Raw genomic sequence first — 26,558 nt, 5'->3', positions numbered from 1 at the left:
CTTCTACTTGGCTTTGCTCATTACTCCGTATCTATAAACCAGTAAGACATCTAAGATCTCTCACCCAAAATCTACTTGACACTCCTTCTCCCCGACAGGCTAGACTAGACATCACCAGGAAAAGGGCCTTCTCAGTGGCAGGCCCTCTTCTCTGGAACTCACTACCCAACCCTCTTCGTCTAATATCCAACCCCCAACAATTCAAAAAATCATTAAAAACACATTTTTTCCAATTGGCATTCAATACTTCTCCACAAACAACTCAACATCACTCCACAACTTAGTAATCGCTCAATTCCCATATCTTTATTTTTATTTTTTCCTTTACTTCAAATCCCCCCTCCCCCAAACCGCTACCCTCTTGATTTTAACTTGAATTAGGCCCAGCTCCATTAATAGTCATTTTTGTTAAATATTTTTATTTTTACCTATAAGGTATATATCAGTTTTATGTATTTTTATAGTATTTTTTTTAGTTTCTTTCATTTACTTATTTTTACTTTTATTTTATTGTAAACCGTTTTGACAAGATACCCTGTCTTGAAAAGCGGTATATAAATACTTTTAAATAAATAAATCCCGCACTGTGTGTGTCTGCCTTCCGACCGTCCCATATTGCCGGTCGGCCCAAGGATCCACACCCGGAGCACAACACTTAACTCTTTATGAAAGCAAGAGAATAAAATAGAAATGTCATTTGGATCATTGCCAAGTCACAGGGCCAAAGCAGTTTGCAAGGTTTCTGTAGTCGCCTGGCTCATGCTGAGTGCCACATGGCCCCATTAAAAAAAACAAAAAACAACTAGCTTTTTAATTAAATTGGGAGCATTGGTGGAACAGACATATATTTGTTAAATTTCACCTTTTTGAGACACGCTGAGGATCTTTAGACCTGCAGCACATTAGCTGAAAGCCATTCTCTTATGCTTCTCACTACAGTGAAGTAAAACTTGGCTTTACCATCTAATGAACACAAGAAGAAAGTGCTTGGTAACCTCATTTGAGGAATGTTTATGCAGAACGGGTAGGAATGATTTTACGAGGCCCCTTTTCATTACATTTCACTCTCAAGCATATCTTTAAAACCTCATTGAAAATATGGACTGAATAAACACATGATAGCACAGAGCTATCATGTGCTGTTACAGTCACAGCACATAGATTCTTACTCCTTTGACTAATCTGACATCTGATTAAGGTGATAACACATCAGTAGGACTTTATTTCCTTTAATATGAACCTGAAGTTGTACCCAGTTTATCTAGTGCACTTCCAGGACTTCTCTCCTATTCTTCGGGATGGCATTGATTTTGTTTCACTGATTCTGTTGTGGCAACCCGCAAGCCGCCACACTCACCTCAGCGTTCCCCGATTCCAGGGAAGGCCCCCGTGGAGCAGGAGCTCCGAATACCAGCTTCCTTCTGTTGGCACGGCTGCCACCGCGATCTCGCCACTTCTAATCTGCCACTTCCCTAGGCGCACGTACGCGCCGATCTTGCCCTTTTAAAGGGCCATTGGCGGGAAATGGGGCCTGATGCCACTTGATTACAACATCAGCAAGCGGGCCTATTTAGGCCGCCTCCTGCTTCTAACCCACACCTTGGCAATTGGTCAACTTTCTTCAGAGTAGGGGTTTGCCAGTTCCTGAGTTCCTGTCATCTGTTGTCCTCACTTCTTTTCCTTCAGATTGATCCTGGATGGAAATTTGGACTGCACTTTGACCTTATGCACCGCCTGCCTCGACCATTGCCTAGATTCTGACCTTGAGCTTCGCTGCCTGCCCTTGACCTCGGCCTGTGTACCTACTCTGCTTTAGCTTCTCCGGACCCCCGGCTATTCCTTGGCTGGCCCTTTGTCATGTTAGCCATAGCATTCCTGACCACCCGGATTTCCATCTCCGCAGAAGCCCCACCTAAGGCCAGCCAGCCCCAGCACCTGAGGGCTCAGCCTAAGGGAACTTGAGCTGGTATTGGTGAAGCTCCAGCAGGACCTCTGCATCCACCAGCTATGCCTACCCATGGTGGGGACCTGTGGGGCTCCTCCCTACAGGTAGTGCCAACTCCCCCTTGGTCCACCAGGTAAATGCAATGTGTGCTCTCATCAAGTGGAATTTCTATGATATAAATAGGAATGTCTTCCTCTTTAGCACTTACTGAGGGTATTTTTATAACAGCCCAGAAGTGTGCTTTGTAAATCAGTGAGTAGGCAGGTTCCCTTGCACAGCATACGGCTCACATTTACACTTGCTGGGGGTAGGTGTGAATGTCTGCCATGAACAGATTCTGGACTAGAAGTATTGTAAATAAATAAATACCAATCAAATAACATTTATGTACACATTTTCAAAAATCAAAAGTATGCATGTCCCCCCCCCCCCCCCCCCCCCCCCCCCTACTGAATGCCTCTTTTTTGTGCATGGAAAATAACCAAAGATTCGTCTAGGGCGCCAGCCCTGTCCTCATGCTCAGCACTCCCCTCTCACTCTTCCTGAAATGTCTTTTTCCTTAGTATAAATGTAAGCACGAATGTATAAGAATTCTTCTATAAATTGATTATAAACCCCCTTAAGACCAGCTTGGTTAAGATGGAATATCAAAGGTTTATAAAGAAAATTAAATACCTATGAATTTCATATTCATTGGAATTGTATAAAATTTGAGCTAAAATCATAGTTAGCAATAGTTCCCCTACTGTGAACAGCAGAACGGTCCTGCAGTTTATAGCAAGCAGTGTATCAGTAAACCCAGCAGGCACTGCACCATCAATCAAGTAGTTTTATTGACTGAATGCCTTGTTGTGCTGTTCATTTATTATTGGCGCACTCTTGGTCTTGGAGTAATAGAACAGTAAAGTGAAGTTGTACGGTTACCTTACACCACACGGGTGTAAGTTAGGCTCCTGCTGTAATGAGAGCATCAGCAGCGCTGGGCAGAAGAGAGGAAACATTGTCCCCTTCATCAGCATTGAATTGCTGATTCCTCGGTGGTTATGGCGTTGGACTTTGCATGTGACATGTGTTTACTGCGTACTTTTCGGCACGCTTCTGTGCTGGGAAGAACTACCCAGCCTGGTAAAGGACTGCGCTGAGGTTTATAGATGTCACTGACGAAGCAGGACCCACTGAGTCCTTTCTAACAGATGTAATCGCTTCCCCAGGTATGGACTGCACTCCGATGGCACCCATAAAAGAAATGACTGTCTCTTCGGGGCTGGAATCACTGCTGGCTAGCACTAACATTTCTTCCCTTTCCCGCAGGGTCTGCATTCTTTGTTGGTGGGGGAAACATTAACCATCAAGGCCCAGAGTGATCCTTTGAACCTTCTTTGCACTTTGCATCACTGTGTGCTGTGTGTGCCCAATAAATACCCTGGAGCCACTGGTTAATGTCCAAAATTACAGTCTTTACGGTTGCAAAAGTCAGATGAAATATGGCACAAAACGTATTCCCGAGCACCACATAATTTCTCGTCAGTTACAGTTCTTTCCCCCCTCTCTGTGCAAGTGTCTCTGTTACCAGGGCCAGGAAAGCATCCACCCTCCAGGGCTTGGCTAAGTAGAGTTCCCAGGCGGGTAGGGGGCTCCTTTGGTTGGGCAGGGAAACCCCTTCCAAAGCTGGTAAAATGGTAGAAGTACTGTCTGTGCACAGCAAGCCCAAAATCTCTCTCTCCCCAGGGTGAAGACTTCTGACGGGGGTCCTCGAGGCCCTCAAAGGGGACTTTCCTCAGTGTGTTGATCTTCAGTACTCTCGTTATCTCAGACGAATCCCTGACGGGAGAGAGGGATCCACTCTCGAAGAAGCAACTCTAGGTGTTCCTTCCGGTGGGCAGGAAGAGGGGCGGCCAAAACGTCCTCCCAGATCTTCTAAAAGCAATTTGTGTCCGGGCACCAGGTCACCACCTTCCTCTGTCCTCATGGAGAGGGCAAAAAGGCAGGCAGTCTAGGGACCCCGTGCCTTCTCCCCAGGGTCTCCAAGGCGTCTTGCAAATAAAAATTATTTTCAAAAGCCCCAAAGTATCCCAGAATGCCATCCTACCCACCAGGGAGTGGTTAAGCAGGGCAAATCCCCTACCGAAGTGATGAACTCCCGGCAGGGTTTGCTGGAGTCCTCAGAGCAGGCCCAGAAATCCAAGTTAGGCAAAAGCTCTTAACAGCTCCAGTAACTTCAAAAGTAAGTCAGACTGCCCCCGAGCTTCCTCATACAGGGAACAGCCAGTCCTGGGAGGGGCTGCATTTGAATGGTAACCTCCCCATTATCCAACTTCCAATGATCCGGCGGAATAAGGAATCACCCAGGGCTTACCGTATCGGAACCGGATGAAAATAAAGACAAGACTGAAAATGAATCAGCTACACATTGTAGCTATTTTTTTTAATTATGACTTTAACGTTTTCTAGCAGCAGTGAATTAGGATCAGGCGAATAGATATCTGATTGGCTGAGAGATTGCATTTGGTGTGATTGAATTTAATATGGCCATTTCTGGGGACTTCTTGAGAAACTAATTTATATTAGTTTTCTATCTCACACACAGTCACAGTAGAGAAAAGGTTGTATGCTTTATACAGCCTGCTTCTCTCTCTGACTCATCAGCTGATATTATTACTGGGTGTAATAGTCCTAAGAACAGTGCAGGGTTACACGTCCTTCCTAATGTGCTTGGATTTTTTATCTGCTCAGGGAGTCCAATAGAACTTTGCATGTATACTTGAGCCCATAATTCATTCAGCGTATCCAATTACTACAGTCTAATTGTTTTAGCTTGCTGCACAGCAGGCAATAATGATCCTTGGGTGAAAGAGCAGGAGGAACTCTCATACTGGAAACAATTCTGCTGATTTTATTTTTATAGGTCAGTCTCCGAAATTATGGCTTGTATTTTCTGTGTTAAGCACAGAGCTCTGCACACCTTCTCAAACTCCGATGTGATGTCTTCATGACGCTCATTGACCCTGGAAGAATGAAAGTTAATTAAATTGGCTCTTTGGATAGAAAAGGGTGACAGGTGCATAGTGTGAGAAACTCGGAACGATTCCTTGACATCACTGGGAAAAATATCATCATGGAGTCAACTTCTGTTCTTATGCAGAGCTGAGGGCAGATACAGAATAGCTGCCCTTAGCACTGGGGGGACTGTTCAGAGAGGGGGTTATCCCTGAATTATGAGAATAAAACCTTCATCTAATGGATGACTGTTTTGCATTCCCTCTCTCTCCTTTCTGTCACTATAATTATTATATTTAACGGATCCTTGAAACGAAACTGTCTATCCATACAGCAATACTTCCTAAACTTCATATAATTTCTCCCTGAATTAAAGGCCTTTCCCTTTTCAGCAGTAATCAGTAGTTTTCAATGCTGGTATTCAAATCATAGTGTTGAAATGCAATTACTACTGTATGGATGGGGATATTGCAGGAGAAATATGCGGTCTGAATGGCCCAATAAAACATTTACAGACAGCATTCATTTTAAAGCAGTAAGGCAGATGCAGAGCAATCTTTACTTACTATGCATCCAAATGCTTTCGGTGACTCATCTAATTTGTACCTAAAGGAATGAGGCTTCATTGGCTTTTAAATCTATGATCTGATGGCACAAGACTTTCTACTCAGGTACCACGAAATCTAAAGATGTCACAAGTGACCCATAAAGCTTGGAAAATACCAGAGGCCTTACAAATTATGATGTCTGGAAACCAGTCTGTAAGATTCTGCTAGCAGTGTTATCCAGTGTTTGCATGCATGAGAATGCTCCAAAGAGCGGAGTAATTTGCATGTTAATTTAACACGACAATAACCTTCCTTGAAGGTCTGTGACAGTTGGGAATGGAGCCAAGGCAAACTAAGCATTTCAGAGATCTTTAAGACCAAAAATAGAAATTGTATCTGCTTAGAATGATGGGGTGGACTATACTATATTAATATGATTTTGTTATACACTTTATTTTTCATGTTACAAGGATATGCATATAACTAGATTCAAAACTGTAATTCCAAGACCAATGGAAGTGCAATGTAAATTCACAGTACACGGCACACATGTCTTTCAATGCAAATGAAATAATTCCTGCGAATAAGCACATATTAAAAAGGCATGTAAACAGAAATGATTACAATTAAGTGTCCCTTTTTCAAATTAGCATTTTTGCTGATTGCAATGTCAGCCATGGAAGTATTTGCATATCAAACTAAATTTGCATCCCCATGCCTGTTCCAGCTTCATCACAGCTCACCCTCCTGCCCCTCTTTCCTCAGCTCTGCCTGGATCGCCACTGAAGAGCTGTTTCTGAGGAGTTTTCTGTGTTTCATTCTTTGTAGTAGCTGAATTTCTCATTCACAGTTTTTTCTTGTATCTTCATTCCTAGTTCTGTTTTCTCTAATACATTCTTTAACCAATCTTAAAAATGTAACTTCTGCTGTCTGAATGTGTCACGCTGTTTGCTGGAAAAGGAAGGCGGATACAAAACCTGATATCCGTTTCTGCGTTTCTCTATTCAGTCATGACTGGAGTCGATGCCAACGTGCCCATGTTGGTGCAAGTTAATTCTGATAGTAATTGGGGAGGGGGGGTGCAAATAAATATTTTTGGATTTGTATTTTTGTGTTGTTTCTTTCAATTTGTTTCATTTATTTTGTTTAGGCGCATGCAGTGTATGGGAGAAATTTCATGTCTCTTAGTATTTTTCTCATTGACTCTCATATGGATGTCAATAAAAAAAGCTAGGTATTTTTTTTGGGGGGAGGGTTGTTTTTAAAGAAAACATGCAAGCGTTTCATCACATTTTTCTTTTGCATACCCCTAGAATTTCCTCCTCGTCTGGTTCAGTGTTCCATTGTTAGGATTTGCAGTAATAATGGGCACAGACATTTGCTCAAGTTTGAATACTTTAAAACTATCTTCCCATCAGGTGCATCTCATTAATACAAGCACTGTTGAAAGCCCCTTGTGCTGGGCCAGGTTTCTTCCATCTTGCTTGGAGTGAAACACCATAGGAGGTTTCTCAGTGCTCGTGGCACATTACATGTGACAAAGGAACCATCAATTTGTTCTTCAGTCTGTGCTGCCTACAGGTCCTCTCTATTTCATTTCCCAAGAAACAGGCAGAAAAAGGTAAACCATGATAAAAGCATGACTTTCCACTGACAGTGGACTCTTACCAAGCTGCATAGTGCGTCTACTTCTCTATCCCCACCTACTCAACAGCCTAAACAAAGGCTCTTTTCCCATAAACATGGGCTACTTTCTTTAGACTCTGGAGTGCTGTATATAATCAGACTTCTTGTGCATCATAACTTGATCTGACACCGAGTTAATTTTTCATGAGGGGTACTCATTAGCTCGCTGACTGTGGGTACCTTCACATTTTTAAGGATTTCTTATTTTGCAATTATCAAATAGGGAATGAGACTTTTGTGGTTAAGAAGTCACTTTGTTTATGGTATGAAACAACAATTAGGAAGCTTAAGGTGAGAATTCTGGAAAATTTGAAGAATTTTGTTTTGTTTTGTTATTTTAACATGCACTTTTTTTTTTACATGTTATTTTATGAATAGCACACACAGTGGAGTTAATTTACAAAAGGTTTCCACATGTAAAATCAATGCATATGCATTAAAGTAGCATGTATATGCATATTTATTCTCCTATGTATGTATCAACCTACAAGGCACCTCCGCTCTATGAAGTTTCCTTGAGGTCCTTTCATTCAAAATGGCCAGACTCAACCTTACTAGAAGGCATGCCTTTTCGGTTTCTGGCCCCATTCTCTTGAATTCCATTCCTGACTCCCTTAGTCAATTAACAAACCTCAAGGAGTTTAATAAAAGCTTAAAAACTTATTTAGGTGCCATTGCATTCAAACAGACAGTAAGGGACTGATTCTAACTATACTTTAGGCATTTTTATGTATTTTATGTATTTGTTTGTTTTTATATACCGGTGTTCAATTTGCATGATATATTTTTATTGTTTTTATTACATTTTTCTTATATTAAATTTATGATTTGTATTTATTTTTTATCTTTATTGTGGTTTTATGTTTTTATTATGAATGTACTTCTTGTAAACCGCTTCGACCTACCTCCATTGTAGAAGTGGTATATAAAAGATTTTCAAATAAATAAATAAATAAATAAATAAATAAATAAATAAATAAATAAATAAATATGCTATTTTGGAAACATTGCAAGTATGCTGGAACTTGTGGTATCATGCATAAATGTTGACACAGAAAAAAGGGAATCTGTACGGCATTTGGGGTGAACTTTGTGAGGTTATACATGTTGCTAGTAGTTTTGTAAGCAGTATACATGCTTTCATTCTTTAACTTGTCCGAATACGTTTATACCTTCTAAATTGCAATTGTCTTTTATCTGCAGCTTTTAGGTGGGAGGTATGGGCGAACTGGTGATTGCAAATATATGCAAAAGTTTGTATTTTCAGAAGCCGAGTACACATATTATTTATAAAATTCATCTTCATGAATAATCCTGGTTTTTAATTGCACATATTAAAATTATTATGCACAAACGGGTGAATTTTAAAAGCTCTATGCATGTCAAAGCTGGGAAATATGCGTGTGTAATGGCCCAGTGCGCACTGCGCGGATTTTAAGAGGCACCCGGGTACACGTATATCTCCCGATATGTGAGTAAAATGTGCGCTCGTGCTCCCACACGCAGGTCTTAAAATTCACCTTTATGTGTGTGACTGTGTACAATGGGCAGAGAAAATGTGTATTTTCCTGCATTACCAATATAAGCATGTACATTCAATACAGGAACATGCAGTATTTTATAACCTATACCCACCACACAGTTTATAAAATGCTAGCATAATTTCTTAAAAAAAAAACTGCAGAATATAAGTGGTTGATTTTAAAACCCGCGCGCGCGCATCCATGTACACTTGCCAATTTTATAACATGCACGTGTTGCTGCACACGTTATAAAATACAATATCCATGTGCACATGCACTCCTGATTTTATAATCGGCGCACGCATGGGCAGGCGGGTGTCGTCTAACGTGCGCAAGGGAGGGATTTTAAAAAAATATGCGCGGCGCCGCAGGTAGTCCATTCCTAGTTCCTTACCCCCCTACCTACCTTTTCCTCTCTCCACCCCGATACCTAACCCCTACCTAGCTACCCTATTTTTTTTTAACTTACTGCTGCTCCTCCAGAGCAGCAGTAAGTTACACACACTGACTGGCTTCCGGTGCGCACTTCTCTGGAACAGGGTCTAATGACTGCTGTCCTGGATGGCCCCACCCCTCCCCCAGACCACGCCCCCAGCCCACCCCTTTTGGCTGGCCCGGCACTTCTGTGATATTGGGAGATACACGTGTGGCCAGGCCCTTTCAAAAGTGCGCTCGGCCCATGGATGGCCCAGCCACGCATGGATACCCCAGTATTTGCACGTGCGCGCATTTTAAAATTCGCCCGTAAATTTCTACATTAAATAAAAATAATGTAACAATCTCCACGGGTCCACTTACGCACACATTTCGTGACTTATGTAGACTATAGAAAATTGGGATCAGAATGTTTTAGTGTGCATTTGTTGCAAAATTACATGCATTGTAAAAATGTGTGTGTTGTAAAAAAATAGTTTACGCTAAAATAACTGAATAAAAACAAAACATGAAGTAAAAAATGACATGAAAATATTTTCCACGCACTCCCCTACATTTCAGTATGGAATATTCGTGAAGAATTGGAGGGCTCTAGAAAGATCTTCCCTGGACTTTGAAAGGAGAATCTCTTGTGGAGCCTTTCCTGATGCTAGCAGGGCCGTCAGAGACTGCTGTGTGCATTGTAATTATCAAAGTGACGAACCTGCTTGATGCCGTTGTTGTGAGTAGACTTCATGTGGGAAAATGTGTTCCAGTGCAAACCAGAATTGTTCTACTGTGGGAGAAAGCAAGAAATCCCCCGATGTGCTAAAGGTGTGCCGAAGAAACAGGTTTCTTTGAATAACTGAGTGGATAGGATCCTATTAGGAGCCCTTCACTTGGAAGGGTGAATCTCATTATCATGCTCAATCTTCAGTGCTAAGGTTGTGCTGAGTACCTTAAAGAGTGGTACCCTGGAAGCTTAGACGATTTTGAGAGAAGGAGCAACCATTTTCTCAGTTAATATCTGTTATCTATTATTGAAGAGTGTGGACAGTCTGCCCTCTAAAACAAAGAATCAATGTAAAGGGAAAAATATTCTTGACGTGAATTGGACTTTGCAATCATTTCCTACAAAGTCTATCTCAAACTAAATTAAAGTCCTTGGGAACAGCTATCACCAATGTGGTCAGTGCAGTCTGTGTTACTGAGACTTGCAGAGAGCTGAAGCTGACGTGCCTTAAAAATTAAAATGTATATAAACCTAGCAAGCCTTTGAGCCTGCTTAGAAAAACCAGACTACAGCTATATTTAAATACTACACTAGAGAAGAACTCGGCGTGCTCTGGAGCAGAGCTATAAAGTGACCATGGACAGTTTTGAACATTTACTTTTGCACACTGAATATCTTTTGGACTTGAATATTACATACGCTGTAATGGTGGGTAATGCAATACTTGTGTCTATTGACTAGATTATATATATAAAGAATAATATACAACACATGTCAACTTGACACATGTAGGAAATGAGTAATGTTTCTCTTTAGGGGCTTGTCGACTACAATCACTGTATGAGATTGGAAAAATTACATATTGAGGTAAGATCAGTTTTTCCTGCTCCTATCTGGGCAAGAACAAATAGCCCCATAAGGGTATTTCCTGCAGGCATACATTATCGCTATATTAACATTTTGCATTTTAATTTTCCTTTTTTTTTTTAGTTGGGTGTGCTACAGTTGGCAGTTATGAAACATATACCCAGTAGCAAATGATTTCCTAATACCAGAAATGTTATGCTAGAAAATATATAGAATAGCCTGTACACAAGCTGCTTACACACACACATACACACATATATATATATATATATATATATATATATATATGCTACTTCTTTGCACGTAACTCCTCAGATTCTAAATATATATTGGTAGGTACTAGAGTTTCAAGCATGAAGGAAATGACAAAGCAGCTACACTGAGATAAAAGATGATTTTGACACTAATACATAAAACAGACAAAATAATCTGGAGCCATTACTTCCATATCCCTCCCGTACTGTAATTGAACTTCAACCCTAGTTAAGAACTTCAATCTGTTGGGACTAGTACAGCAATTTCAGACATTACAATTCAGAGCAAAAGTATCAAAGTGGGCCTAATGGTCTTTATCTACCATCATATGTTTCTATGCAATGTCTCTTATATGGTAAACATATGGCTGATAATGTTTTGCCGCTGTCCTCCTCTCTCTCCCCATTTAAAACTTGGAGCAGTATGTGGATGTTCATATGCAGTAGTAGAATCTCCCGATTGCCAGATGTTCAAACTTCCAGATGGGTGGAATGTCGTCGTCAGCCCAATGTCACCTTCCTACGTTCCTTTCTGAAATGTCAAGTATCCAAAACAAGTCTTGCTCGTGGAAGGCAGATCTTCACAGTAGAATATCTTTCGGTTTACTCTACGTTACAATAAAAAAAGTCACTTCTTTATGCTAACAGAACTTTAAAAAAATATATATATATATTGCGTTTAGCTTAAGTGCACTCTGGCTCATAAACTTTCCCTGTGCTTTCTTCCTCTTTTTTTGCTGCATTTTCAGTTGCAGCACGGGTGCAAGTTCCACTCACTCCCTGTAATCCTAGCACTCCTATCGGGGCAAAAGGGGAAAGAAATGGGGTGACAAGACTTTTTTTTGGGGGGGGGGGGGGAATTCCACACTGCCTTGCACATCTGTGGCAATGCCACTGCAGCAAAGCTCACTCAGATACATAGCAACCCCGCCTCGACACAGCACAGCAGACTGGCGACTGGAGTAGCTTTGAGCTGAACAAAAAAGAAAATTTGTATTGTGAATATTAAAATGAAGCAGTATTAGGTTTTTTGCTTTGTAAACTGCTAGACTTGAGTGCAGGGTGGAAAAGCAGCTTTTATCCAGGTTTCTAGAAATAATTATTCTATTGAAATCCATTTTCTTCATTCGTATCTGTTAGAAGGGCTCACAATGGCAGAAACTTGTAAGTTACTTGTAAATTTGGCATTGTGTTAAACATTTTCACCAATATTATTAAAATGTAAAGTTGTCTTAATTTAAAAATTAAAAAACATCCTCTTTTTATTTCTGAAAACTTTCTACAGGTGATCCGTATATATTTAGCTAAATCTCTTATATAATCAATCTTAGCAATTTGCTAATTTACATCTGAGGCATTTTTCTTATGTTTGACAGGTTTTCAGGGTGAAAAATGGTTAACCTATGGAGGTATTAAATTGTAGCATCTATTCAAAAGTGCAAAATGTCTGACAAAATTCAGCCTACTCCAGTTATCTGCCCAAGGCTTAAATATCATTACATGGAAAGGTTGCTCCTGCAAAACTGACAGAAAATAATCCCTTTTCAGTTAGCACTCCTTAAAAGGAACAGGTATTAGGAACATGCACTAGAAGGCACTCGGCCCGTGCAGTTTTGAAATAGCCCAAGTTTATCCTGCCCCAAGGCATAGATTCAGAGTGAGGCAGAAACCTGTATGTGAGGAAAGAGCTGCAAAGTCAGTGCCAAACGTTTGCCAGCAATTCATCCTGACCTCTGTTTGCCCTTCGTACGGTCTGAAACTTGAAGTATCTGCCAGCAGATCACTGCTTACCTTTTTTTCTTACTAATGCGAATAACCAGGAAGATTATTTCTGCCGTGATCCATCCTATCACACAGGAAAACACCATCACAGAGCACTAGTCCTAATAGCTTTGGTGTTTGGAATGGTAACTCATACAGTAAAATAAATTAACCAGGCTGCACTTTTCCTGCTCGCCCGGAGGCAAATTATCTTCCTCATCTGAGCTGCCTGTGAGGTCAGGATGTCGGGGGTGGAGCCGTGCTGACACCCATAAGACCAGCGTCTCGGAGCTCCCAAGTTGCTGCACTTTTCCTGCTCGCCCGGAGGCGAATTATCTTCCTCATCTGAGCTGCCTGTGAGGTCAGGACGTCGGGGGTGAAACCGTGCTGATGCCCATAAGACCGGCGTCTCGGAGCTCCCAAGTTGCTGCACTTTTCCTGCTCACCCGGAGGCGAATTATCTTCCTCATCTGAGCTGCCTGTGAGGTCAGGACGTCAGGGGTGGAGCTGTGCTGACGCCCATAAGACCGGCGTCTCGGAGCTCCCAAGTTGCTGCACTTTTCCTGCTCGCCCGGAGGCGAATTATCTTCCTCATCTGAGCTGCCTGTGAGGTCAGGACGTCGGGGGTGGAGCCGTGCTGACGCCCATAAGACCGGTGTCTCGGAGCTCCCAAGTTGCTGCACTTTTCCTGCTTGCCCGGAGGCGAATTATCTTCCTCATCTGAGCTGCCTGTGAGGTCAGGACGTCGGGGGTGGAGCCGTGCTGACGCCCATAAGACCGGCGTCTCGGAGCTCCCAAGTTGCTGCACTTTTCCTGCTCACCCGGAGGCGAATTATCTTCCTCATCTGAGCTGCCTGTGAGGTCAGGACGTTGGGGGTGGAGCCATGCTGACGCCCATAAGACCGGCATCTTAGCGCACCACAGCCGCCGGCGCGCCACCAAAGTCGCGCGCCTAAGGGGTGCGCGGCTTTGCTTGGCTTAGCTTGGCGTGCTTGGCTTTGGCAGGAGCTCTGATTGATTAGACAGCAGCCATGAGTATATGAAGAGATGAAACAAGTTTTATATTGTCTACTGCAGAGGATCCTAGGTAAGATTTTCTTAGAAATATTACCTTAATTTGATTTCAATATTGGACACAGCTGAACTTCTCTCTTTGTAATGCCACACACAAAGAGAAAAGCAAAGCTGCGAGATTTATCCTCAACACCTGTGTCAAGTAACCAACGCAAAATAGAGGATTGCTTTGCAAGGGCTCCCATAGAGTCGCCAGGAGGTGGAGTCGCTGAAGGATCAGACCGGGAGCAGGGAATGATCCATCTGACTCAAGAACTATCTTTAACCCCTGGAGCACCAGAAACACCTGAGCCACCTTCTGGGAACAGAGAAGGGACCTCCTTTTTGGAAGATCCCAAATCTAAATTGGATTTCTCAGCTTCACAAGAGCAAAAAATAGTTGGAAATACAATCTGTACCTTGGGGAGCCCAGGAATGGACCACAGGGAATGGAATGATATTTCCACTTTGCAACCTGTACCCTGTCAGGCCCCAACAGAGGTAGGATGTGGAAGTATCCAGGGTGGGTCTCTAACTGGGCTGACTGTTATTACCCCAAGGAATTTTTCACTCGAAGAAATTGGGACAATGCTTGTTACATTACAAAAATCTATAAATAATATTGCTAATACACTGCAAGAAGTTTTGAATAAGAATATGGTCTTACAGACTAAGGGCCTCATTTTCCAAGGAGTTACCGCGTGTGATAATTCAGTAAATCATGCTAACAGCAGTTAATGTGATTTGTGAATCAGGCTGGTAAAGGTTTATTGTAGTTCATGATGTCTCTAACAGGCCTGTTTCAGTATGATGCAGGCTGAGAGAGAGAGAGAGAGAGAGAACGTTGTCATAGTGCCTCCACCCTAGACAGGTATTTGTATTCCTATGGGAGGCCCACCTAGTAACTCGAGGTGAGGTTTAAGTATTAGTGTAGGGGGTTAGGGGCCACTTTCACATTCAACGTGAGTCGTACGAACAGAACTGTGGTCTCTTGTGAAGATTTGATGACCTACGGAGTGAGGAATCTCACTCCAAGATGAGATTTGTGCAATGTTCTCTCAACCTAAGCTAGGTTGAGAGAACATTGCACAAATCTCATCTTGGAGTGAGATTCCTCACTCCGTAGGTCATCAAATCTTCACAAGAGACCACAGTTCTGTTCGTACGTCTCACGTTGAATGTGAAAGTGGCCCCTACCCCCCTATACTAATACTTAAACCTCACCTCGAGTTACTAGGTGGGCCTCCCATAGGGATACAAATACCTGTCTAGGGAGGAGGCCCTATGACAAGGTGCTCTCTCTCTCTCTCTCCCTCTCCCCCAAGCCTGCTGTTGGAGACATCATGAACTGCAATATACTGGCAATGTAGCCCAAATTGGGTTAATAGCACAACTTGCAATACACATGCTTATTAACATAAGCTACACCCCTTTTTGGTATCGCATGCGATACCAATGCGATATTGGAAAATGAGGCCCTAAGTTTGATAAAGTAGAAGCTTCAGTGGATTCATTAGAGGTAAAAATGAAAGAATTAGAGTGTTCAAGTTAATCTAATTAGGTCTGAAAAATGCATAGTGATAAACTGGAAACTATAGAAAATCAAATTAGACAGAATAATTTAAGGATACTTAATTTTCCAAAAACCCATTTAATATCAGCACAAGATCTATTTAAAAGCTATCTGGTAAATGTGTTAAGATATAGTAATGAAGCAACACCTGTAATAGCAAGGATATACTATTTACCTCAAAATCAGGAAGTAGAAACTCAAAAACAAGAAGTTCAAGAAAATCTGAATTTATCTGACTTATTAGAGAAATCTTTTGAGATAAATATAAGTTCTAGAGCTACCCTCATTGTTCAATTTTCCTTTTTGTCTGAAAGAGACTCATTAATGAGATTTTACTTCAGAAATCAGAATATTAAATTCTATGGACAGAATATAAGAATTTTTCCTGATATATCGCGTGAGACACAACTCAGAAGGAAGGAATTTTTAACAATGAGAGGGGAGGCTCAACAAAAAGGAGCCAAATTCATTTGAAGATTTCCTTGTCGCTGTACTATTTCATATCAAGGGAAGAAGTTTGTTTTCAATCAACCTGCTCAGTTGAGATCCTGTCTGGATTCTCTATCCTAAAAACCTCTGTTGAGCTGGGAGAAAAAAATAAATGGAGAGCAATGACAATATTATTTTGAAATTTTTCTTAATAGATACTGCTTCTTCTTATGTTTAAAAGCCTCTTTATATCCTCAATTATTTACTATTATTACTTATAGCAAAGTTGGGATTCACAGATAGAATTGAAATGTTATTTAGTAGTTTTCCTGTATGTTTTTCTTTTTCTGTGAATTGCTGTTACAAATGATAATATTCAATAAATAATAAATAAATTAATTAATTAATTAATTAACCACTTAAGTTTAAAAACAATCTGTGGAAAAGACGTGTGCCAGTGGCAAAGTAAATGACTGCCAGGGCCCCCAACATTTTACAGCACTGAATATTTCTAATACCAGTATTACAGTAAGAGACTATGATTTGCCCCGGCTTACTGGCACTGCCATGTGGAAGGCCCCTGCTTCAGTCTGCTCTCTGGGTAACCTGGGGCTGGGGATGCTGATCATTGCTCAAGGTTGAAATCTAGCAGCAGGATATAGGGCTCATGATTTCAAGGATCCAGAAGGAGTCCCTGGTGCACGGCACCTGCCCATTGATTTTCACTGCAAAGAACTGAGGGGGGGGGGGGGGGGCGGGGTGTGGAAGATGCAAAATAGGGGAAAAATTCCTGGTGTCAGATCTGAGCCCTGGCTCAGACTGAGTTGGAAGCCCAAAGGACCAGAAGGATAGTGCACAGTCAAAAAAAAAACTGAAAAAGATTCATTGCAGTTTTATGACTAGTGCAAAGTGAAATAGAAAATGTTCAACTTGTTTTTTTATTTTAAATGCATTATAAAAATATGTTTTAAAAATTGAGTATCCTGGGGAGCAAACCCTTAAAAGAATCAATGATGAAATATGATCCACTGAGACCATAATATAATTTTACAAATAATTTTGGGCCTGGATGCTTTGAAGGTCCTTTAGTGGAAGGCTGACATATATATGGTTATTCCATGAGCGTAAACCAGTTTGGATGCTTTTTCTTGGGATTTTATGTGACTTTCTTATAATCATCAAAATTAAGCCTCTATGGGGTCGTAAATGGCACTCTTGCCTGGGATCCCAACACTCCTAAGACCACATCAATGCTTGCATTTATTGCTTTCTTAAATAGAAAGTAAAAACCCATTAACATCTTTTGTTTTTCCCTGCACATGCTGCCAGAATGTCACAAGCCATGTGACTACCTTTAACTTCAAAGTAATGGCCAAGTCAAACTTTCAGCTCCTGCACAATGAGGACTTGAGTTCATTTGTTCGGTTCAGTTTCTCGTCATACTCAGCATTCACTAAAGTGTCCACTGTGGGGCAAAGTTCATGGTTACTTTATGCCCACAGACTTTGCACCAAATACGAACGTGCTTTCCCTTTGAACTTGCAGTGATCTGCTAACTTTTCACATACTTTTTTGGGCAAGTACTTTATTTTCAATGGAGAATAACATGCATAGACTTGAAAATACAATCTCCACATGTTATTTTACAATCCTGCCCAGAATTCACCCCTGAGGAGCTAAACCCAAAGTTATGAGTCTGCACGTTGACAGACATGGTGCCTACAATTAACCAGTTTAAGGGAAGAGCTGTTTTCAGACATCCAATTTATAGGGGTATATTGCTATTTGCCCATGTAAATGGCTTTGAAAATTGTTCTGCATGTGTCTGGCCTTGACATTGTAGATCGAAGAAGTCCAGAGACCATCAGAAACCCCAGTGAATTCAAAAGACGCCAATAAAACCTTACAGACTGAATTTCATATAAATCGTCCTATATCAAAAATCTAATACGGTTCACTTGTTCCTGCCCCTCTGATCTGTGATTTGTGGTATATAATTGACATAACAATTTACTCATCAATAAGAAATTTCTCCCTCCTCCCCCCCTCCACGAACAACCTTCCTTCCCCCTCCCCCCCCATTAGCAAACCTCCCTCCCCATGCGCTAGTTTCGCTCTAATAGTGCATACTGCTACTGTTCCTAGTTATGTTATGTTATATTATCCAAGTTGTTCACTCCCTTGTTCATTGTAAGACATATATTGTCATTGTTTTCTACTTGTTATAATGTAAACCGGAGTGATAAGTAATTCTGTTACCTGAACTTCGGTATAAAAAAAAGTTATAAATAAATAAATAACAAAAAACTATTTTTTCCCCACCCTTTCCTCATCAAGGTTCCTTACTACTTTCAGGAGTTTTTGTTTAAAAGTTTTGTTGCAAGAGAATAAACATAATTAGACATCAATATTTTAAAATGAATTCCTGATCAGTTTTCCAGTTTTGTTCAGATCCAATTGTACAAAATATTGCAATCATCGGTAGAGTTTCAGGTGGCCAGAGAGTATTCTTTTAGTAGAGTGGAAGAGGTTTTGCTTCTGCAAGTGTGAATTTATCCCATCTTGAGTCAAGCATTGTGGTGCTTGCAGTACTCATTGCAAAAGCAAGAAGCAGGGACTACAAAACCCACAATGCATTGGAATGGAGTTAATTAAAAAAAAAAAAAAGAAACTAAAATAAAGTCTCTTTCCAAAGACTGGATCTCATCATGTCTTTGGACACTGAAAGGGGAAAATAAGACAGAAAACGAAGAAATCCACTCTGGAAGACTCAGGCTAGAAACCTTGATGCTGCCGATTTCATTGTAGTAATCCTAAGATTCTGATCCAGTCTTGGTTTTCTAAAACCCATCCCAATGAAGACTGATCTTGTCCTGCTGGCTGTATGGGATGGAGAAAACAAAATAGGGATTGAGTTAAATTGGGAACACTGTGCTCTACCCTCTCTGGAGTGCGGCTCTGTAGCAGAGGCGGATATGACAGCCATGTGACTGACACTCACCGTGGAAGCATTAAACCAGACAAACATGCACAGAATATTTGTAGCCTGCAAGTCACTTTTAGAAATTTCAACTTAAACTTGTAGCTGGTTTCAACCCCCAAAAAATGTTAGGGCGAAGGTTATGTAATCTGAATTCACTGATCAGCTTTCGTGAATTATTCCAGAACATTGGTGCCTCTTTCAAGCACAAACATCACAAACTGCTCGGGAGTCAGTCCAAAATGGGCTTGAATGAACTCTTGAGAAGCCAAATGGAGGAACTCTGCAACATAATCTCAAAAATTACCATGGGATTCATGGGTACAAAATAAACCTTTGTCAAAACAAGAAAGCTTTGGAGAATTAGCTCCAAATCACCACAAACAGTTAAGAAAAGTTCCTGCAGATTCACCTCTTGTCTCTAAATAGCGTTCCCAGATGTCTCTGTGTCATCTGGGACAGAGTGAGCCAAGTTTGTTTTTTCACCACTGCATCTAGGGACTTGTCCTGTTCAAAACCAGGACTGTCCCTGATGACCTGGAGCCATCTGGTAACTTGAAGCATTCGGCTCTTAGTGCTCTCTCAGTTGGAAGGGGTAAAACCAGGAAATTTTAAGAGATGGAAAAGAAATGCCAGCCGAGCTCAGGCTGTAGTGGCTTGGAGTTACATAGTTACAGAGTTACGTAATCGCTCAAGTGGAGAGAAGACCCGAGCTCCCCTGAGCTTATCGGCAAATCTGGAAAACTGAAGGGAGAGAGACTGAGTGAGAGCTGCATATTAGATAAATAAATACCTTTCCCATGAAATTCACAACTAGAAGCGTATAAATATCGAAGTTGATCGCTAGTATTTGGCAAACTTTAACGGTGTTCTGCCATTGATGCACAAATTAACATGGCCTGGCCATACCCACTGCCCAAACTAAAGCAGTGAGACCACACAAAGAAGTGCTCAGGGAATTTAATGAAATGCAACAGTTTTGTACCTGCATTTGCCCCAACGAGAATAGCCTGTTTAGTATTAGCAGATCCATGCTGGGCAGTGCATGCTAACGCCTCCTAATCCCTTTCCTCCTCCTATGGCCCACCCTCCAGAATCCCATTGTTGAATACAAGTCCAGGCCCTCTTCAATCATTTTTCTCTTTCGTAGCAAAATACCCTGCTTGACATGGGGGCCTGGAAACGACAGAATGGACAGGATTTCAACAGAGGCTGCAGGCACTGATGCTGAGGTGAGTGGACGGAGGGGGATTACTGGCTGAATATAGGAAAAGCATCAAGCCTTGTCAAAACATCACCCACAAGTGCTTTCTGGGCCTATCCTACTGACAAAAGTAACAAAAAAGATGCCCTGTGTCCAGGAAAAGAGGTTCTGCATTACCAAAATGCAGCGTGGACATCCATAGAACTGGATTTAGAGCCCGTCCCCTCAGACAAGGAGTTTTTCAGAGTTGCTGAGCAGGCTGCAGATATCTTTGGAACCAACATTCTGCTGGGGTTCAAAGGTTTCTGAGGCCAAATTGATCTGCAAATAATCTGTTTCGTAGAATGATTTACAATGAGTCCATTTTACTAGCAGTCCTGAGAGAAATGTGATATATCTAATTTTGAGGATGGCTGTATAGTAAGAATATGGATAGAAAAAAATGTGATAATATATTTATTTTCTTTCTTTATTGTGACTGCATGCAGGTAAAGTTTGTATTTATTCCCTTCAGGATGACATGTATGCCTTTTTTGTCTACTATTTCATGTGTGCATAGGTTGGGAAATTAGTTAGCCTCATGATTGTTACCAGAAAGGGCATTTTAAATTGTGCTAACCCATGCGTGGTAGAACTAGATAATTTATTCTGATCTTTTTGGACCAATCAGCAATGAAATTTCGGGAGAGAATTAGTTTGCTGCTTTGACCTGATCTACAATCGTATGCATTAAAGATAATCAGACTCTTTATCGCCCTTGTGAATGGAAATTTTCTATCTACCAGTCACATCACCCAAACATAAAGGCCTTTCCCACTCTGGCAGAGCATCTCAGGATCCCATTCTCTACACACAAAAATGAGCTCTGAAATGTTGATACAAAGGAACTGAGGCCGCGCCTCTCTTCTCCTTCCTTGCCCCTACTGTTTTTAATAATGAGCGTCTGACATGCCTACAATCGGGATCATGTTCATTCGCTCTTGTCTGATCTGAGCAGCTTGATGATGTCTTAAGAAGGATGATGAGTGGAATCACACATGAAGAGCCTCTTTTGTTGATGGAATAACCAGGGGTGTATTTCTAATTTGCAGCTGGGTGACAGGGGCCTTAGAAGTGCCATGTTTGTTTAACATCCTCTCACTGGTCTGCCACCAGCTTACCAGCCCCAGGAATCAATAGCCAGACAAACTATTGTATGTAGTAGGCTTTGCTAGAGCTAATGATAAAGGGAAATAAACTAGATTTCTTTAATTTTATAGCTAGTGAAGTCCTGCTTCCAGAAAAACGTACAATATTGCACCAGAAGTGGCTAAATAAACATTCTTTTTCCATTTAAATGGATTCAAATGTATTACTGGAGGCTCTAACAGTGGATATCTCCCAATTTCTGAGAATTCAGAAGGATTTTTATCCTTTAAAAAGAGCTTCTGTCTGTCCATTGTTGAAGGTCTCATTCGATCCGTCATGCTTGCAGATTATTAAAGACTGATTTCTTCCCTGACATTTCTGGCAAAACTTATTAAGCATCAGTTCTAAACCAACTTAACGGGGGCAATATTCAGCTGCTGAGAGGCTTGGTGAGTTAGCCGGATAAAGAGTTAGCAGGCTAACTAGTAGGGTATCTTAGTTAGCTGGATATGTTTATGCAGATAACTTTAGGACAAGGCAGTGGCACGACCAGAGTTTAGCTGTATAAGTTAATTGAATATTGGAGTTATACAGCTAACTCTGCTCTTCTCTGGAATGCTTTATGCCCGCCCCTGGATCATCCTTGACTTGTGTGGTTAAATTCTAGCCAGTTAGAATTTATCCACATTTGTCATAGACGGATAACTTTTCAGTTATCTGCCTAAATGGCTTTTTGTCACAACTGGAGGTCTGGCTAGGTCTGAGGGGAACCTCCCACAGGGGTAGCACAGGACTTCTAGGCAGGCTGAGCCCTTGGGTCCTGGTGGCTAGCAGGACTTGGCTGGAACATAGCACTGGCTGGAGGTTGGCACCATCTGTAGGCCACAGAATAAGGCAGGGAGGCCTGGAAGGCCACAGAGCAAGGTAGGAAGGCTGGGAAGGCCATAAGGCAGGGCTTCCCAAACCTGTCCTGGGGACCCCACAGCCAGTTGGGTTTTCAGGATATCCACAATGAATATGCATGAGATACATTTGCATACCATGAAGACTCGGTATATGCAAATCTATCTCATGCATATTCATTTTGGATATCCTGAAAACCTGACTGGCTGTGGGGTCCCCAGGACAGGTTTGGGAAGCCCTGCCATAAGGAAAGGCAGAGGCCAAGGTAGGCCACAAGGCAGGAAAGTAAGGCAAGGAAGCACGGATGGCCAGTTCAAGGAGCCGAGGCGACCCGATGAAGGGGAGAATGTGTTAAGTAGAGCTGGAGTCACCACCTCATTGGATCAGCAAGAATGAGGCTCGCTGATGATCTCTGCAGGCAGGGGAGTGGGGTTATGGAGCAGCAGAATTGTGACATTTTTGAATATCCATCTCCTTGATTTTATTGAAGAACATTTGATTTATTGAAGAACACTTCTGTCCAGTTTTGACAAAATTAGACGTAGATTTGATCATGGCCAGTGGTGTGTGCTGCTTTTGCAGGACATTTCTGCTGCTTTCTATACTGTTAATCATGATATTCTGCTTCATTGCTTGAGGGACTGTGGGATTAGTGGAACAGCATTACATTGGTTTACCTCATTTCTTTCCAATTGGCAACAAGAGATTAGGATCAGATCTTCTGCATCTGCCTGGTGGAAGATAAATACTAGGTTCCCTCATGGATCTGCTTTGTCAACATTTATATGTAAGTTACTACTAATTATAGAATTTACGTCAGTGATTTTCAGTTTTTCATTCTAACTTTATCTTCTTGGGAAAATACCTTTCAGTTGGTCTCAATCTGCCTCTCTGCAGTGAAGAAATGACTTTACCACAATAAGAAAGGCACTGAACATTGGAGACTGAATTAATGATTCTAGAGCGAGTCCCCTCTTCTGATAAACCAGCCTTTTTTGGCATAATCCTTGACCCTAGATTATCAATGAACCCACATTCTACAAACTCAGGATACTGCTCCAGTTAAGCCCTTTGTTGGGTGAGTACGAGTTTCAGACAGTACTCCAAGCATTACTTTTCTCTGGCCTAGACTGTTGTAACTATCTTGGTGTCTTACGTTTTCTTATTTGGAAGTTACAAGCTTCAGAATGCAACTATATGCATTCTTACAGGCAAAAGCTTGAGAGAACCTTTTAATTCAGCACTTAAAAACATTCACTGGCTTCCACTAGAATTGTGGATTAAGTATAAAACTACGATGCTAGTCCATAGGCTTAATTGAGGAACCATAGGTCAATGCTAAATTGAGAATATACGTTCTTGTTGAAACTCATGAAAAAGCATTTTCTGTTGCAGGCCTAATGCTTTGGAATACATTACAGAACAGCTGCATTTGATAACATGTTCTAAGAATTTTAGGGAGCTTTTTAAAAATAGGTTTTTCAGCAGTTCTTTGCTTGAGCAACACAGTTTCCCTATTTGGGAAATATATATCTCATAGGTTTCATTAATTTATAATTATTTTGGTAGAGAGGCTTTTGTTTTTAGTATACATAGGGGTCATATTTTTCTTTGTTTTACGTATTATTTTGTTTTTATGTGTGTTTTTTGTAAACTGCTTTGTGTAAAGCAGGGTATAAATTTTCTAAGTAAATAAATTAATATAGTCTCTAATAATTTGACATGGGTAAGACAGGGATTCATCTTATTTATAGAAGCATCATTAAATTTGACCCTCGCTTCTCAAAACGTTTGATTTGAGATCACTGCTTTAAAACCATTTTGGAGATATAAGACCAGGTATAAGTTTGTGCTCTGGTATGCAGATCCTCAGATGCACAATTTTTGAGTATTCTTCATATCCAGAAATGTTGAGTGTCTGGAAGGATTCCCATTTACATACACTACAAGGATTCTTTTTGGCTTACAGAAGGGAATTGGAGTGGTTATTTCTAATATTTTTTATTTAATAGTAACAAGACTAGGGGATGCTCCATGAAACTAACAGGTAGCACATTTAAAACAAATTGGAAAAAAATATTTTTTTACTGATTGCATAATCAAGCTGTGGAATTTGTTACTGGAGGATGTGATCAAAGTTAATAGCATAGCTGGGTTTAAAGGGGTTTGGAAAAGTTCCTTTAAGGAAAAGTTCATAAACAATTATTAGCCAGGTAGACTTGTGAAAGCTACCTCTTATCCCTGGAAGTGGACAACAAGGATGGGTACTTGTGACCCGGATTGGCCACTATCAGAGACAGGATGCTGGGCTCGATTGATCTTTGAACTGACCCAGCATTGCAAGTGTTATGATTGCCTATGGAGGTATTTCTCTATTGCTTGTCAGGCACTGAGCCAAATTTATAGCTGGACGTCATACAACAATGGTATTCATGTGGTGTATTGCCCTAAGCATCCTAAATTGGTACCAGGTAAAGGGCCACATCAACAAGGACAATGTCAGCGGTGCATGTTGTGTCCCCAGCATTCATTTAATTCTAGGTTTTATTGTTCTAGGCATCCTACTCCACAGTGTGGAAATTAAACAAGCATGATTTACTGATATCTGTCCTGGGTTTTTACTGGAAGGGAGTAAATGCAGCAGCAATCATTAACTTTTTCCATGTTGGTTGCTCCTTGCCTGTGTGCATCACACATCTTTCACTCTAATTCTGTATTTGCTTCTATGTGCTCTAGAAAAGTCAGAAAAGTGGCAGCTGACACTTAAAAACATTTTTTTTAGATGACTTAAAATAGGTGTGGCTAGCATGCAAACACTGAACTCCATCTTTAAAGTCTACAGAGACTGGGCAGCGGCACGGGAGCAGGGCTGAAGTGCATTAGACACTTGGTTTGACTTCTTTTCTGTGTATGCCATCTGCTTTACATAACACTTTTATTCTGTGGAATTGTAAGTTTGCTCCAGTGTAAAAAGCTTATATATAGGGCAGGTAACTTACGTGGCAGCGATGTGCAAACGTTGCACCAGTTTTCAAAGCAAATTTATGTGCACGAGTTTGCTTTGAGAATTATGTGAAATAACACTCACCCTCCAAAAGTTACCCCGGCTCTTTGCAAGGCATAAATTGGGCATGGGTGTTTCTGAGCACACTTTTCTAAACTCTGCCCCCTCCCACGTAACGGCTACGTTTTTAGGGAATCAAGTTTTGCCACACTTTTATGGGCACAAACCCTGGGCAATTTTATAACAAAACTTCAAAAACAACTATTTAAAAAAAAAAATCATACTCTGGTGACTAGACTTCCGTTTTCTAGCCTACATCAGATCGTGTTTTATGCATGCCCGGATTGTCACAAAGCCCGTGGGTCTGTGATCCAGCGGACCCGGTAACCCGTGGTCAAAGGGCTGCATTTACACTGCAGGGAGTTGCCCTGTGAAGCCTGGGCACCAGGTAAGCAGAATGGGGCAGAACATGGCAGGCCTTTCCGTAATCTGGCGGAAAGGGCGTGTGCTGCGAAAAGGCAGATCTGAGGGGAATGGAGCTGGGTAACCCGCAACCTAGCAATCCCCTCCCCGAGTTTATCTGGCTGGCAGCACTGATGAGCCCCTCAGCTCCCTCACAGAAATGCAATTCTTTGCGTTGGCAGAAATGCCCTGGCACGGGCGCATTTCAGAAATGTCGTCTAATGAGCACAAGCCAGTACATGAGGTTTCCAGATTAACTTTTCGGTGTTTAGCGAATGTCCTGGATTTCTTAATCAGCAATAAGTGCATCTCTGTCCGGGACTGGCAGCCCTCAGAAGTACAGCAAGATGTCTGCACCGGGAACTCGGTGCTTTGGAAAGGGGGAAAGGACTGAGGCCTAACGCAGAGTCCTCCCTGAAGAATTAACAAAGGGTCCTGGAGGGTAGCAGGGTCCATGGAAACCAGTGGAAGGCTCACGGCCATTGCTAACACAGGCCTGGCCATGGTTTGCACAGATGAAGTTAAAATGAAATGCAGGAGAGCAGAGAGGATTTCCGAGCTCCTTCCGGGTCAGCTGTGCTGGAAGAGGGTGCGGCTGCTGCTCGCATTGAGTGCATGCATTGCCCAGCCGTGCCTTTCACTCTGAACCCGGGACGTTGCTGCTGGGCTGATGGGGAGGACCCCTCTCCCATTTATGAAAAGGCTGCTGCAGGTTGCGAGGGGAGAAGGAGGCTGCCTTTGGGCTGTTTCCCCCTTTTCTTTGTTGGCGCAATGGTTTCAGTCTCCTTTTGACTGGGAACCCTGACCTTTTTATTGTTTATATTGTGGGGTCCCCATATCTCTGCCCTGACTCAAGTCTGCAAAGCACAGTTTTATAAGGGAAGGGACTTTTGTTGTGTCTCTTAGACTACAAGAGCTTTGTATATTTTCTCTACAGATGGGCACTGTTTCTGAAGTATTATTTTTTAAGGCTGCGAGTTAGAGAACAGATTGGTTTTCATACAGTGGTTACTGGTTTATTCCAGCGCAGTTTCTAAATGCTTTTTTCACGCACTGGAGACCCTAAAACGATTATTCAGGTCCTCTCTGTTGCG

Source organism: Rhinatrema bivittatum, chromosome 15, assembly GCF_901001135.1.
Source record: "Rhinatrema bivittatum chromosome 15, aRhiBiv1.1, whole genome shotgun sequence".
In the NCBI taxonomy this organism is placed as follows: domain Eukaryota; kingdom Metazoa; phylum Chordata; class Amphibia; order Gymnophiona; family Rhinatrematidae; genus Rhinatrema; species Rhinatrema bivittatum.
Note: the sequence above shows the minus strand (reverse complement) of the source record.